The sequence below is a fragment of the Liolophura sinensis genome, chromosome 9, assembly GCF_032854445.1.
Source record: "Liolophura sinensis isolate JHLJ2023 chromosome 9, CUHK_Ljap_v2, whole genome shotgun sequence".
Classification (NCBI taxonomy): domain Eukaryota; kingdom Metazoa; phylum Mollusca; class Polyplacophora; order Chitonida; family Chitonidae; genus Liolophura; species Liolophura sinensis.
In genome coordinates this window covers 14,714,318-14,731,162 of record NC_088303.1, presented here as the reverse complement: position 1 = coordinate 14,731,162, position 16,845 = coordinate 14,714,318, and positions in this window count along the sequence as shown.

Genomic DNA, 16,845 nt, shown 5'->3' with positions numbered 1-16,845 from the left:
CTTGTCTAACATGTAGCTTTACACTTTATGAAGACAAACCAAAATAATTTCTTGTTGATTTAAATTACCTGCATGAAGAAAAATTACACCTCACTGGTGCAATGAAGTGGGACGATTTCCTACCTACAGTAGTTGCAAGGGGTCCTATAGTTATCGGGTCGCTTCCATATGTAGGCCGCCCAGTCCCGGAAGCTCTGAGATTTCAGACGCCTGGAGACATGTCCTAAATGCCGCTTTGAAAACTTAAAGTAAATACAAAGAGATGTACCGAGACTTGAACATGAAAAATATTGAAGATTTGTGTGCTAAGAAGGAGTTCGGCCCTCTGAACGGGGAGTAAGGGGCATCCGCAAAATCGTAAAAACAAAAAAGAATTCCTAATCGGCATTATAATTAAAATCCAGCGTTAGTGATAGAAGACATGCAGACATAAACATTAGCTTAGTAAGTATTATCACCTTGCTGAAAATATACCATGAAATATTGCAACTACTGCATTGATTTTTTGCAGACGGCTGGCAGATGTGCATGTTTTCGCTTCGTTTGAAAGTTGAGTCACGTTTCCTGATTTTGCAAATTACCAAATTTCAGATACCAACTTTTAACAACGACATGATCGCTGGGGAAACTCCCGACCATCTGCAGGTTGCAGCAGACCTTCTCGGCCGGGAAGGGAGCCAGCATGGGCTGGACTTGAACTCCCGACGACCGCATTGATGCCCAATTCAATAAAAGCATTGAAAGAAATCATTTGGAGAAATGTCTCTGTGCACGCATGGTTTATGTACATGCATGGATACTGAATGATAGCTTTATTTAAGGTGACGTAAAAATGTTCCAAAAGCTAGATTCAGCTGTGTTTCCATTGAGCACTGTACTTAAAAAATGTGGCAGTATTTTTTATCTGGTGAGTATACACGTGTGCCTTCGGGGCAAAATCTGGGGAATGACTCTCTCACTAATGAAAACGAAGACTGCCAAAAACCCGTGCAGTAAACAAGCACTTGGTCGCAAAGAATTAAGCCCGAGGCCGAAATGCTCTTATAAATAGTGTGCAATTCGTTTCGTGAAAGTTTACAGGCTATAGCGATGCACCCATACTTCAATATAGACCCTTCAAGTGACCACTTTTTAAAGTGACCACGTTCTGAAAATGCTACACCTGATCGTGCGGATTTGTGATTGGTTCGTTGTGGTAAAGATGAAGACGTTTCTCGACATATAATGTAGCTATACTTGTCCTATATATTGATTTGAAGAATTTATCGCCATCAGAAACCATCGATTTTTCTCTTGTGCATGTGCCCCCATTACAGGCTTAATTATTATCTTGGCTGCTGTTGACCTACAGTCACAAGACAAAATTAAAGTGATATTCTTCAATCTTTAATTACTCAGGTAATCAATACAGAGAACTCTGAAATAATAACTCCATTATTATTTCTTTTCCCATTATTTGATGCATGTCTTATCAAACTGGCCCATGGCTATATCATGTATGTATCAATGATGATAGTCATGGTTATCTGCACAGTGATTATAACTCGTCTAAACCGGTCCCCAGGGTGAGAAGCTTGTACAAGTGGGTTAAAATAAAGTAGACTATGTATGGGTCAGAGTGACCGGACTGAACTGAACTGACAGGGTCAAGTGGACAACAGGTAAGATGTCGTCTCTCATCCCCTACCCCTCTCCCCGTATTGACAACGCATATATCTTGACGTAAAACACCAATCAAATAAAAAAATAAATGAATATCCTGCAAGCAGCTCTCTTGTATATATGATGTAAGGGGCCCTCTCTGGCTCTAGCCTTTAAATTTATTTATTTATTTATTTGATTGGTATTTTACGTCGTACTCCAGAATATTTCACTTACACGATGGCGGCCTGCATTATGGTGGGTGGAAACCGGGTAGAGCCCGGGGGAGACCCACGGCCATCCGTAGGTTGCTGGACAGACCTTCCCACGTACGGCCGGAGAGGAAGCCAGCATGAGCTGTACTTGAACTCACAGCGACCGCATTGGTGAGAGGCTTAAGCCTTTAAAGCGTTGGATATGTAGGAAGGTCCGCCAGCAACCTGTGGGTGCAAGGTCTTGGGTTTTGCTCAAGCTCTGCCCGGTTTCCGCCTACCATAATGCCGATCACCCGGTCGTGTTAGTGACATATTCTGGAGTTCGACGTAAAACACCCATCAAATAAACAAATCAATCAAAAACGTCGGCTCGCTGCATCTATCTTTGACCACTGAGTTCGCGAAGGTCAATGTGGTTTTCTCTCATTCCCACGCCTCCCCGCTCTTGTAAACCCTTGCCAACGTTATTTCTGAGAACAATGTTGGACACAAATCCAATAAAGCAATTAAATCTATAAATGCACGATATAATATTATTAATCAATCATAGTCATATTTAACTAATAACGACAGATTTAACACTGCGTATTTCTAAACTAATTTTCTACACAAAAAGTACAGGCTTGTTTATTGCAATTGTACAAGTGTGACAGTACTAAAACTATGACTACAATACATACAGCATGTACATGAAACGTCTGCACACCTCAAATTATAAGTAATCCCAGTGATCAGGATACGATCAGTTTCTCGCTGTTTCTCGCCTTTTCTCACTTACATATGCCCAATAAGCTACGAGAATAGGACGAAACAGAAGTTCCCCTCCACAAAACAAAATAGCCTTTGAAACTCAACGCTTTGAATTGCTAAAGTCTGGCGAATACGAAACTGTGAGAAGACAGAGGCGAAAGTCAATAGCGGCAGGAAAAACTTTGTGACCTTCAAAGATCTGTGAGTTTGATGGATTGTTAATATACTCTTCACTCCGGCTTTTTCTTCCTTAAATCGAAATAATCTGAAAGGAAAAAAATTCAAGCAAAACATTCTCTATATATATATAGATACATAGATTTCTCTATACTTAGCTTTGAAGTTCCCGCACACGACATGAAGTTTGAAAAGATAAGGGCTGTACAGTCATTAGTAGTACATATACCACAAAATGCGTACACTTTCAGTGATGCTTAGGCCTCACGTGATATCAAAATGGTGATCTCTTTTCAGTCCTATCAGCCGCATGGTATTTTGAGAACTTCTGAAAAAAACTTATATAGCCATGGATTAAATAAGACACTGACAAAACTTAACTTTGGTTTTACATTTGAAATTTGATTACCTTGGTATATGTCTATACACAGTTGCAAATCACTAAGATGAAGCGCTTTAAAGTAGAAGATAACACAGAAAAATAGTTTTATCACAGGATAATGTGAAGAAAAGTTCTAAAATGGAGCATATTAACAGCATCGAAGGAGTATTTGTGAGTATATGCATTCATGAGTACAGATATAACAGCATTTCACAACAGTATCACAATACAAAGTTGAAAATATACACAAAATTCTTGTGATATCATCTCTCCATAGGAGGGCGAAAGGCTTAAATTTGCGGTCTGTTAGATGTGCTATAATGATGTTTTTTTTAATTGCAGATAATGCAAATCGGGTGGTACAAAAATAATTCATGACGTTAGTCTAAATATTTATATATAGTTTCTTTCATATAGTAAATGCCCTATATACTTGTACATTGACACTTTAAGCAAACTCGTATATAGCGTTATGTGTGACCTTATTGCGCACATGTCGTCTGTCTTCATTACCCTTGCAGAAGAACACGACGCACGCTGTAAACATAAACAACCCAGCAACACCTGCTATCACTACAAATATCAAATTCTTTTGAGAGACTGTAATGCGCTCAGTTTTGAATAGTGTTAAAATTTGTTCTCTTCTCGTCGTGATGATTTTCTCTATAGCATTGTTCACATTGTCCATCGTGGTCGGTTTTTACCTCTCGGGGAGTGAATGCGTCCTCTTGAGAATTTGTGTAGTTTACCTCAAGCTTTTCACCACTGATGAGCGTCATCTGCATTTGGCCGTTTTTCGAGCCCTGCTTAAGACGTCGATTTTCAGTGGCTAAAGCGCAGGTGTAGTTTCCAAGGCTGGAACATGTTAATCTCCGATGAGGGTGTGGGATGTTTTGTCCACTGCAAGGCCTGATACAGACTCAGAAAATAAACATCTCCAAGTCGTAAGGTTGTGTGAATAAAATCTCTCACAACCTTTAATACGGCTGGCTGGGACAACCAGCTGGCTTGTAAATGTAAGACCATCGGAGAGCGATCAATGAAATAATGTCGGCGAAATGTCTGTAAGACAGACTGAAAGGCGTCCGCCACGTGGGGAATATCTGTGGTGCAGGCTCAGAAATTGCACAGAACGTGTTGTCTTGCGCAACCGGAACTGGAATCTCCCAAAAACCACTGTGCGTGGCTGACAGGCAAAATGCGTCCGTGCACAGTGATCCCCAGCCAAAGTCCAGGTGAAAGGGTAGGTTCCTAGCCGTGGTGGAGACTGGTGTTGCCATAAGTCCACCAACAGGGACGAGTCGTACTCAAAGCCATGTTCCCGTAGGATGCTCAACTCAATTTCACCTAAAGGCACATGCGCGCTATTCCTCCAGCCCCGAATCGACCACCTCGGTATTCCCGCCTCTCTCTCAAGGGCATTCAGTGACTTCCGTATACTGGCACTAGCTTCCTGTTTTGTGAAGGCATTTCCGAAGTTGCCTAGTAGACCTATTTCCGTTCCTTGCTGGTATAAATCCCTGACCCTGCCTAAAGCCGGGTTTGCCAGTGAAACGAAGAACGTCATAGAAGAAGGACAGCCGTTAGGGTTGATTTCATCCTGGAGCAGAAGTTTAGCTTGTTGGTACTCCGACTCCCCCAGACTTCCGTCTACGGAAATGAGAATCATTTGCGGGATTCTGTCTGTTCTCAACTGTCCCGGAACACCACTCTCTCGGCATCGGCAATTTGGCAAAGTACAACTTTGTCCCTGTACGCAGACAGGCATCACCGAGGCACAACGCGCGCCAAATACACCGTACTCCAGTAGTACAATTGTAGTTACGATCACATTCCAAGCCATTGTTAGCATTCGGAACCTAAGGAATCATAGATATGTACACAATATGGAGACATCGACTTAACTGTGGATTTAATTTTCCAGTTTTCGTCTAGTTAATTCGTCTTTTATCACACATTACGGAAATTAGATTCAATAACACTTCGCCAACGCCAAAATATTTAGATGTTAGTTGCACGCCGTTGTTTTCGCATGAAATTTCTCAACGACCTGAAGTGGAGTGCGCATGTTGACGTGACAAAAGCTCTCTTTTTCTTTCGATTCAGTTTTTCGAAGGACCATGGTAATACTCTGGTAAATGTTCCTTTCCAGTCCATCAAACGGCTGAACCATACGAGAAAATTTCCTTGTAAGTGAATCCAGTTGGAGGATTGATTCACTGATCAAGCTATTCGGTGCTACAGTATTTTGCAATGTGACACGAGATCCATACCACCCTGGCGCAAAACCGTGCTGCGGGCATGCCTTTCACCGCTCCAGTCCTGTACACACACTGTTACACTGATCACATCAATACATACACTGATGGGTAAACCACTGCTCACCTATCCAAGGCTTGTATAATTCATGGATGACTAGGTTTCTAAGAGTTGTTATCGTTTTTTTTTAAACTACTTTCAGGGCAAACTGTACTCAGTCGAATGGTGGATGATAAATATATAACAACAGATATTATCCAGCTAGCTGATCACTTCGACTTTTACCCCTTTAACGCCTTGAGGTATATTGTTTCCTCAAATTAGCATATAACAACATTCGCCGCCAATCGCCGAATGGTAACGAGACCAGATCTTTTCTCTCAAACGAATGTTATGAGCCCTGGGCATAAGGCGGTCCAGTGAGAGGTCTCATTCAGTGGAGCAAATGACAGATCTGATCGCCATTTACTGGAAATCGCTTCCGGCTGAACAGAGCAGATGACCAGTAGATCGTCAACATGAGTGTACAACACAGCATGTATAAACGCACTGTGTTTCAAAGCATGTACCAATAAAATTCAACTGATCTACATTTTTTCGACACACCCGTGGGGCGATTCGTCAAACCGGAAACTAGCAATACTTTTATCTTGGCCATTTATAGTTTGATAAAATGAAATAAATGTGAACATAAGTTCACCAGTTCAACTTAGGTACATGAACTGTATTTCACCTGAAGATTTGTGCGCAAAAATTCCTTTTCTGGCCTCCACAAAGGCCTTAAAATGGTACTTTGGATGCCAACACTTACGTTTTTTAAGAAACTAATCAAACTTCAGGAATCTGTCAGGATCAGGCAGAATGTGTCACTTGGAAAATGTTAAACTTTAGATAAAATACAGTATATAAACTACATGTAAGTATACCTTTGTTCTGACTGTCACGACGACTGTTTGTTGCACACTCTGCAGCAAGGCAAAAAAAAAAATTAAAAAAGAAGACAGCTATAAGATTACCATATACACCTTAGTTAAAGTCTTTCTAAGGTAAATCACCAGCTTGAAAAAAAGCATTTACACGAGCATAAAACAAAATGAAATTACATTAGAGCGATTTACTGGTAATTTTTTTTTTTCTTGGTTGCCTTATCACACTAACTGACGCCAAATGCACCGTGTTTAGGCTACTTTCTGGCTAATGAAGCATATCGAATCAAAACAAAATATCGATTAGATTAAAGCAAGATAAAGCATCGGTAGCCACCTCCTTTTTGTAACTCAAATTTGTTATCTTAGAATACATGGTGCCGTCTTCATATTTTGCAGAATGCCCATCTAGCTTGTCTACATAATATGTAGGTATTGTAACTTAATGCGCATGTAGTGTGTCTACATTATATTGTATATATATTGTACTGAATGCGTATCTAGTGTAACTTCATGATACGCATATATTGTAACTGAACGCGTATGTAGTGTGTCGACATGACACCTATATATCGTAACTGAATGCGTATCTAGTGTGTCTTCATGACACATATATATTGTAACTGAATGCGTATCTAATGTGTCGACATGACACGTATAAATTGTAACTGAACGCGTATCTAGTGTGTCTACATGACACGTATATATTGTAACTGAATGCTTATCTTGTGTGTCTACATGATACGTATATATTGTAACTAAACGCGTATCTAGTGTGTCGACATGATACGTATATATTGTACCTGAATGCGTATCTAGTGTGTCTACATGACACCTATATATTGTAACTGAATGCGTATCTAGTGTGTCGACATGACACATATATATATATTGTAACTGATATGCGTATCTAGTGTGTCTATATTATACCTATATATTGTAACTGAATGCGTATCTAGTGTATCTACATAATACGCATATATTGTAACTGAACGCGTATCTAGTGTGTCGACATGATACGTATATATTGTAACTGATTGCGAATCTAGTGTGTCTACATGACACGTATATATTGTAACTGAATGCGTACCTAGTGTGTCTAAATGATACGTATATATTGTAACTGAATGCGTATCTAGTGTATCTACATGATACGCATATATTGTAACTGAATGCGTATCTAGTGTGTTGACATGACACATATATATTGTTACTGAATGCGTATCTAGTGTGTTTAGAACTGGTCCGGATACCACAGTTGGTAGAGCGTCCGCTTCGGGAGCGGTAGATTCAGGATCAATCGTGGGTCGAGTCACACCTAAGACTTTGAAAGAAGGAAGTTGTAACTTTCTCGCATGGTGTTCAGCATGAAGGGGATAGTACAACGATTGTTTGACCCGTATCAGTATAATGGCTCGGGCGGGGCAGCTTACTTGCCTTTGGTGAGTCGTCTCAGTGAAGCAGCATTAGATAAAAGAGCGGTGGAAATCCGTCCTGCGACAACGACGCACATTACATACACCCTAAGGATTCTTTCGTCGTCATATGACTGAAAAATTGCTGAGTACGACGTTAAACTCCAAGCACTCACTCACTCTAGTGTGTCTACATGACACCTATATATTGTAACTGAATAGGTATCTAGGGTGTCTACATGATATGTATATATTGTAGCAGAATGCGTATCTAATGTGTCTGCATGATACGTATAGAATGTAAATGAATAATATAATACATGTATATGGGCATGTGAATAATGCCGTTATGGTTAAGTGGTATAGGCTACATCATCACAGCATTTTGAAATGCTTTTATAATATTAAGCCTGGTTTCCTTCTGCCATAATGCTGGTCGCCCTCATATATAAGTGGAATATTCTTGAGTACAGAGTAAAACACCAGTCAACATGTCCACAACATGAAAATATATACTTACTTTTCATGATAGCTTAACTCCACGGAGAGGTGTTTAGACCTATCAGCTACAGTGACGTTACATAGAGGTAAAGTGTTACATGCAACTTTGTAGCTAGTCCCCCATGCTGCCTCTCTTGGCATGACTAGTCCTTTCAGAACTTGACTTGTGCCCATATACCTAAAGGTAATTAGGGCCCTGTAATCTGAACTCTCCCAATGACAAGACGAATGAATACAAAAATCATCGGTAGTAAACACAAGTCTATGGCGTAAACCGTAGAACGTGTCAGTGACGTATACGTGTAACACGTGTGGATGATATGTAATTAGTTTTGTAGCGTATTGTTTCCGTAACGCGGCTTACCGTTACTGAAAATATAGGGTTGTGATACGATAAACGATAATAAGATAAAACAAATTGCTACTGTTTATTCTAAAACTTATATTCCTCTCACCATAACGATGATAACCAAAATAAATAAATAGATAAATAAAAAATTAAATAAATACAACATCCATCAAATAAACATCAATCAAATAAATAAACATCAATCAAATAAATAAATGATTCGAGCAGCAATGGAAACAAATCTAACATTATTAAAATAAATAATCAATACTAACTAAGCGGAATAGCTTCACACTGGAAGAAAAAAAATGTATATTTTCCTGACTATTTTGTCCGTTATTTAACCCGTACGTTAAACAAACTTGTTTTAAGTCGTTTTCTTCTAACGCACTTCCTTCCTCGTACTTAATAATAAGGCATAGATATTTTTCTCCACGTTCTACGCCATAAATGTGATATTACTACTACCATGTCAACAATAAAATTTTACAGTTACAGTTATTAAGCTATACCTACAACTCAAGCTATCGCCAGCATTTTGATAAGAATAATGAAAGTTGTATGCAAAGCGGGCTCACGATTTAAAGATGGCATAGGAAATACCGAACTAAATATACATGTATATACTATAATATTACCACACTATGAAGTCCTTCTTGTTTTCGGTGTTTTATCGATCCATGTAGAAAGGAACCAAACAACTGTCCAGTTTACAAAAAGAATAGGTTCCTTTTGTAAACAAACCTACCATTTGTAAGGCCTGACATACACAGCTGATTCACTTGGAGGTTTGCAAAGGGAAAACATTTTGTAGTTTCACAATGATTATTTAATTATGTATAACGTTCACATCTCATTCTTCAAATACAGCTGATCAATTGTTTGATACAGAGACATATTCATCAACTGATCTTTGGTAAAAACAAAGGATGTCCAGCTTTTGAAGATATATGTGGAACTATAGGTGTGATGGCCGATAAACACAAAAATCCCAGGGCCGGGACTTACTAAACTGGTTCTTACTAATCTGTGGTTATAAAATTCTCTGCGTATGAGGTGTATTGAGTTTGTAAAGCTGGTTTCTCGAGTTCATCACTTCGCACAAGTCTATACCCGTCTGGACTGGGAAGTAATCCAAGCACCAGATATAACTGCTGTGCCGTTATTTTCCGGTGATCTGGAAACAGGGCAGTCTTAGCACTTAATCCCTGAGACTGAAGCTATATGATTAGTTTGCTGCATGCCATCAGATAATTACTGACTTACTGATGGGGTGATATCTGATTGAATGAGTAAAAGCTAGACGGCACATGTTATTATTATAGTGATATTCTCGATGTTATATGTTGTATGTAGGCACTGACTATGGCTACTGAAATAAGTACATACATTTTATAAATCAAAATTTTGACGATCAAACTACAAGGTTTATCTAATAGCAGTTTCAGAAACTGGAGTAAAGTAGTATAACGATCTTGGTATATTTGGGCCTTGGTTACAGCACCAAACTTCAAAATTATCAATTATATGGAATTATATATTATATGGTTTGGCAGCTTCTTGGCGTACTTAGGCAGTTTCGCACGGGTTTTGATCAATTTTCTTTCCCAATAAAACTGACAGCCATGGTATTAGTGGAATAATATTTGAGTATACGATGATGTAGTCGCCTGTAACGCATATAATTGTTCATTAGGGAGAGAAACTCCAGACACTGACCACATATTTTCATTCAACGAAATGATGCCTGGTGGTAATTATTACCCAGAGCGTACAATAACTATTTTGTGTTTCCTGAAATAAAGTCGATAATGTCAAACTTTTCATGACGGTTATTCACTATTTGATCAAAGAGTTGTTTATTATTATCTTTAGGCCTGTTTTATAGATTAAAATAAAATATAGACTAAGATTAAGACATTTGATTTCTGTGATTTCTGAATAAAGTAATTTGTATTTAACAAATAGTGCGCCCAAAGTGTTATTTTTCATATAATTAAGAATACAGTTAACTATGTTTGATTCCGGCGGAAATGAATGAGAAAACTGGGGATGGCAGTTGGGCCTGAGGGTAGTATAATTTTAGAATCCTGCAAAATAACGCACCACGTGCGAGGAAGTGCTTTAGCCTTTACCTTAGCTAAACCCATTATTCATACACTTGATGTTGCATTCTTACAGAGTGTCTGCTTTTATTAACAAACAGGGCTCCAGGTAAATATAGACAACCTTTTCGATTGTTATCAAAAATATAGGCGGTTGTTAGAAAGCGATAATTTGGAATTCTAGATGTCGCCATTACATTAATTGAAGCTTGTACAGTGTAAGTTTGAGTGTATTGTTGTGGTTTACTGTGGCGATGTTACGCCCATCAAAAGACACATAGAAAGTGTAGGATCACAAGTTAAGGCTCCAATATTGGTTCACACGCGAGATATTTATAAACAAAATAATAAAATAGTAATTGACTTCTGATGTGATGAACACGATGTTATATCGAACAGATAAAGCAATATTGGCAGCGGTCTTAGTCAGTATTGCTTTTAACTGATGGATAACATGTTTTGTACGAAACGTCTGCAATGGATAATTATTTTATTATTTTGTGTATAAATATCTCATATTTATGAATTCCACTATCTCAGCTTAATCGTACTACTTCTTGAATGATATGCGACAAGTTGTTTTTGAAGAGAGATGCTAAATGTTTAACAAAACTGGTTACCGCTAAATTATCGTACAAAACAACCAGACCTTCTTCATTTCAACTGCATTCTATGGTTACTATTCATGGCATGTTTCGCTGATTATGGCGTTACTTGAATTTCTCATTAAAAACATCTACTTGAATTTGGAGAAACCATATATCAGCAGTGTATAGATATGAATACGAGTTTTAAAGTTTTACAATGAGTATAATTCTCTTGTAAGTACATGTGAACAGAGCGTCAGAATCACTGGCACTCTGCGTCTTGATGATGTCTCATTCTTCACCACTGGCTAGAGGATGTATATTCATCGCGTTGAATTATATTGTCACGCTAGATATATGAACAGTTGCAATCAAAGTGCACACATTTTATTATCCACAACTTATATATTAGCATCGTATACGATTTGAATATACTGATTTCACTCAAACGCCGAGAATATTCCTTGGGTCTTTCCACTATTACTGAAAACTGCAGACTGTGTGATTCCGTCAGAATCTTTGTTCTTTAGTGGTTTGTGTTGGGCGTTGTTTGGGGAAATGGCCTTGGAATTATTCATCTTGAACGTCCAATCTGGTATACAAATGTCTGTTTCGACCTACAGATTTGAACCCTTAAACATTACTTGGCAAATACAGTGTACATTAAACTAATGAGAGGAATGGGTACAGAAGTCTACTTATTACAACCTGAACGTTCCGACCAGCGTTTATTGCTAACTGCGTCTCAAGGTCAACACTTCAGGAGGCGGTAGATCCAGGGTCAATCCTGAGTCGAGTGACACCAAAGACTTTAAAATAGGAAGTTGTAACTTCCTCGCTTGGCGTTCAGCATGGGATAGTGCAAAGACTGGTTGACTCATATCAGTTTAATATAATCAGGTTGGATCGGGCGGGGCGGCTTAGTTGCCTTTGGTAAGGCGTCTCAGTGAAGCAGCACTAGATGAAAGATGAAAGAAATGAGTCCTGCAACAAGGGGTCATGTTACATGCACTCTAAGGATTCCTTCGTCGTCATATGACTGAAAAATTGTTAAATACGACGTTAGCACTCACTCACTCACTCAAATAAGGCCAACATATTAATAGTGCTGTCTCACTAAAACGCCATACCGCAGACACGGAAGACCACAAACAACCCAGTGGCATTATGTTGATACCTGGCCGGCCAGCACTTGAGCCAATTCACTTGACCAAGGTACCAAGATTACACACTAAAATGAAGACTTTAGTTCTTAAGCAAAATTGTGTTACAGTTTAGAAATTCGTCCCGGTGTCCGTACATTAAAAGTATGTTTAGTAACTAAAGGGACCTGCTTCATTTATTTGTCTTTGTCTTTGGTATGACTCACTCCGGAATTGAATTTAGTACTATATATCATAGGTATATGTTGAAACCCAGCAGCTGCACGAGGGAAGTTTGTTCTCATAAAGAAATCTGAGTCCTTTTGAAGAAACATGGAATATTTTGCTGAATGGAAAAATCAAATACATGTCTTACGAAACAATCCGATTGCTGAAGTAGTTACTGTAATGCCTTGTTTGCGCCGGTGCTTGTCAAACTTATTTATGCCCTTCTCATTCATACAAGACTCCACTTGCTCTAATCCGTACGATCTTGACATTTTATATTACTCCTGTCATGTTATTCATATTACTCACCGCTAGTGATCAGGGAAACTCAGAAAAAATCCAACAATCCATTAGAATGATAGGCATAGATCTGCAATCTGAACCCACGGACAGGATATGTAGGGATTGCCACGGAGCGACTGACAAAAAGGCTTATACCTTTATCATTTCATATTGTGCATCTACCTGTCAAAAAGGAGCGGAAAATAATAGCTTGGGATAAATTGACTACATGAGAATTGAAACTCCTTAGCATCGTATATCTAGGGGGCTGTATTCCACACGATAAAGTATAAACCTGAGAATATATCCTCGTAGTGAGGGAGTAAGTATATAATGAAGCAAGAAGTGATGTCTCATATATTAACCTTACCACCGTCAAAAGAATCCTCTAAATCTAGTCGTTATTATTCATTTATGCAGCCGTATAAAGTCATTCCTGATTGGGACATAGTTTTGAAGTAAGGAGGTTTATGTACATGCAGAATCCATGTTCATATGTGTAAAATAAACGCACTTTTATCCAGTTTTTGCGGTAGTCATTTTGGGGATTTCCAAACTGTGGGCGCAGACAGTTACATGTTGCATACAAAATAGAGGAAGAGACAGGAAGCAGATGTCAGAGTTTAGCAAAGGTAACTTTGATTTGCGTCCAACCCCTGAGTCTCCCAACAGAAAAACTCAAGCCCTGGATGTGTCCCAACATTTCCTTCAAATAGTTCATCCTGCTCGAAACTGTATGAAATAATGTAGCAAATTTTGGCACCTGACGCTTTTCTGATGTCGATCAGATCAATTTTGGGCCAATTTTCGGGTTTCATCACCCACAGGTCGAGGAGTCCAAGCATCAAATCCAACACTGCATAACTACCATTCATTACTATTCCCCCCCAAAATAATGAAAAACAAAAATTGTCTAGAAAAAGATATACGCATTACATACGAATAGTTGATAAAACAACTGCAATTTTACAAGAAGAAAATCCGTCAGATGTGATAAAGCGGTCTACTGATCGAACCCACGTCACGATAAACATCTGACTTCTGCCGATTTTCAAGATTGACAGTCGGTACCGAGCGGACAAATCTGTCACTATAAACCCTTGTTTGTGTCAGAGTTTACAAACATATTTCTGTAACTTTCCGTCATATAAAACCCTGCCTGCTCTAATCAGTATGGTCTTTGTATTTCATATTACTCCTGTAGCGTTCTTATTTGAGCCATGACAAAGACTGCTTGGATACAAGGAAACTCAGAAAAAAACATAAAAACAATCCATTAGAAATAATGAGAATCCTAGATCTGCAACCTGAAACCACGAACAGGAAATACACGGCTGCCACGTGGGGAATAACAAACGGATTTTTACCTTTGTCATTTGATATCGTGAATACAGCTGCCAAAACGTAGCGCAAAGTACATAGTTTGGAATAAATTGACAACATGGAAACTGAAACCCTTTAAATCCGTTTTTAGCTCAACAAATCTTCAGCTTGGTAAACGATACCCAGGCCCAATAAGAGAGGCACTGCCGTCATCATAGATGTACGGGCATCTGTATCTCACTGTCGTAGGAGAAATCTGAGGTTATATCCTTGTAGTGAGGTGATCTGCATATAAGGAAGCAAAGATTAATGGATCACATATTAATCTTAACACCATTAAAATGATCTTATACATTATAGATTTAGTAAATTGTATTCTTTAATACAGAGATATAAGGTCTTTTCTCGATCGGAAATATACTTTGAGCTGGTTTCATACACTGAGAATGTTTCTGTAATGAGACTATACAGTCCGTTTTAGAACTCTGCTATGAACATTGTACTGATACAAGCGAAATACTGTTCAAAGCAAATTATAAAAATCAGTTATCAAGTATAATACATGTATTTCTTCATTATTTATGAAATGTATATGCTTTCTATCATTTGAACTATTCTAAATAGATTATTATTCGCCTTTGTAAGTAAGCTTGGCATGCCGATGTTCATCGCATGATGTGGGGAACTACGGAAATGACCACTGGTCTCTAGATGTAAGTCTAATTCCAACCTGCCTGTAATCATTAACACAGGCATAGAATTATGTCTATCACATCAGATCAAAATAACCGATTTGAATTTCTTGCACGAATTCTGGATAATTTTCCGGAATAGGAGATTTGGTGAATATCAGCTTGGAATCAGAAGGGATGCGCCAACGATGCTTGTACATCCTACATGTTCTTCCGGTTTCACTTCTAACGCAATTCGCCAAAGAGTGTAACATTACACTGCATGATTTATTGAAAAAGATAACTTTGTATCATATTATTTATTTATTTGGTTGGTGTTTTACGCCGTACTGGATATATGAACAGTTGCAATCAAAGCACAACTGAGGCACATATTTTGTTATCGACAATTTATATTCTACGATGGTACACGATTTGAATAAAGAGTTCACTCTGTCGCCTAGAACATACCTTGTGTCTTTCCAACATCACTGAAAACTGTTGACTGCTTCTCTTTGCATGATTCTGTCCTATTTACGTACTTCATATACTTTCTTAGTTCTTTGGTGGTTTGTGTTAAACGTCGTTTTGGGAATTGGCCTTGCGATTATTGACCTGGAGCGTCCATGTTGGTTGACGGTTGGTATACGAATGTCGACGCAGTGAGATTATTTCACTTATACAACGGCGACCAGACCTGTCATATGACATTATAGTTTCGGTTTTTTAGTCGCGAATTTAATCCTATAATCGTTTTTACAGTACTGCATTCATTTTTAGTCATTGACGGCATTTCTTACATAGATTAAGACGGTATATCGTGTGAATCAAAGGTATTTAAATATTTTTCCCATTTGTCCAATTGGACATAAGTTTTTTTGTTTTGGTAATAAATTACTGAGTATCTTCAGAAACACGAGCTGGTGCCCTTGTAAATATATATAGTTCTAGTGCGAAAAGTGTTCCATTAATATTAATACAAACGTGCGTCGTTTTTGTTGGTTGTTAAGTAGACTAAATTGTGCACTTTGCGATTTAATGTTTGTCATTTCCGACTGAGATCCACTGAGGTCTTATATCTACTCCTGACCTATAATAACGCTGGGGCCATAGTCGTATTATAAACTACAGAAACGCGTGTACAGCTAACTCCACTGCGGGGTCGTGTGCAATGCTGCAGCACAGTCGGTTGATGCACATCTCTGTTAGCTTCTGAGCAATGGTATCATATGATTGAATCCAGCTCCCGTTAACTTAAATGCGTCATAGATCTTGCCTGGAGCAGAGGTTTTCTCTGGGGTCCGTTCCATTTGCTCCCCGGTGGCCACTGGAGGAGGTAGTGTCGACAGACGTTCCATTGACGTCGGCTGGAGACCAGTGGCGCCCCTGCCTTCACCAAGCCTGACGTCGGTGGAGTCGGTGGCGTGTGTTGTAAAGTGTCACCAGCCAGATCGACCAATGGAACGCACCCCTTGACTTTTTTTTTGCCAGTCATATATAAGCCTGTCCGCCTGTATAAAACTAATGACAAAAACAGAAAAGTTCATTGCTATAGGGGTGAAGTTTGATGCCGTTTCTTCCAGACAACTTGCTCCAGAATGGTGTTACATGGTAATATGTTAAAACCAATTAATTATGGTTCCAATTGCTGACTGTCAAATAATGTTAAAGAACTATCCACCGAATTTACATGTAACAAAACAATAAACGTAAGATATATGGTTTTCATGGTGAACAGGTTTTATTCGGATGTTGTTTTAACTGTTTTCTGTCAGATTGTGGCTTTACCCTAAAACTCGTTTATTTTCGGAAATTTCAGTAAGCATTCTTGAATGACAAAGCAAATAGACATCTACCCTCGTAAGGTTTGTTGTAAGCAATGCAGACAAGAT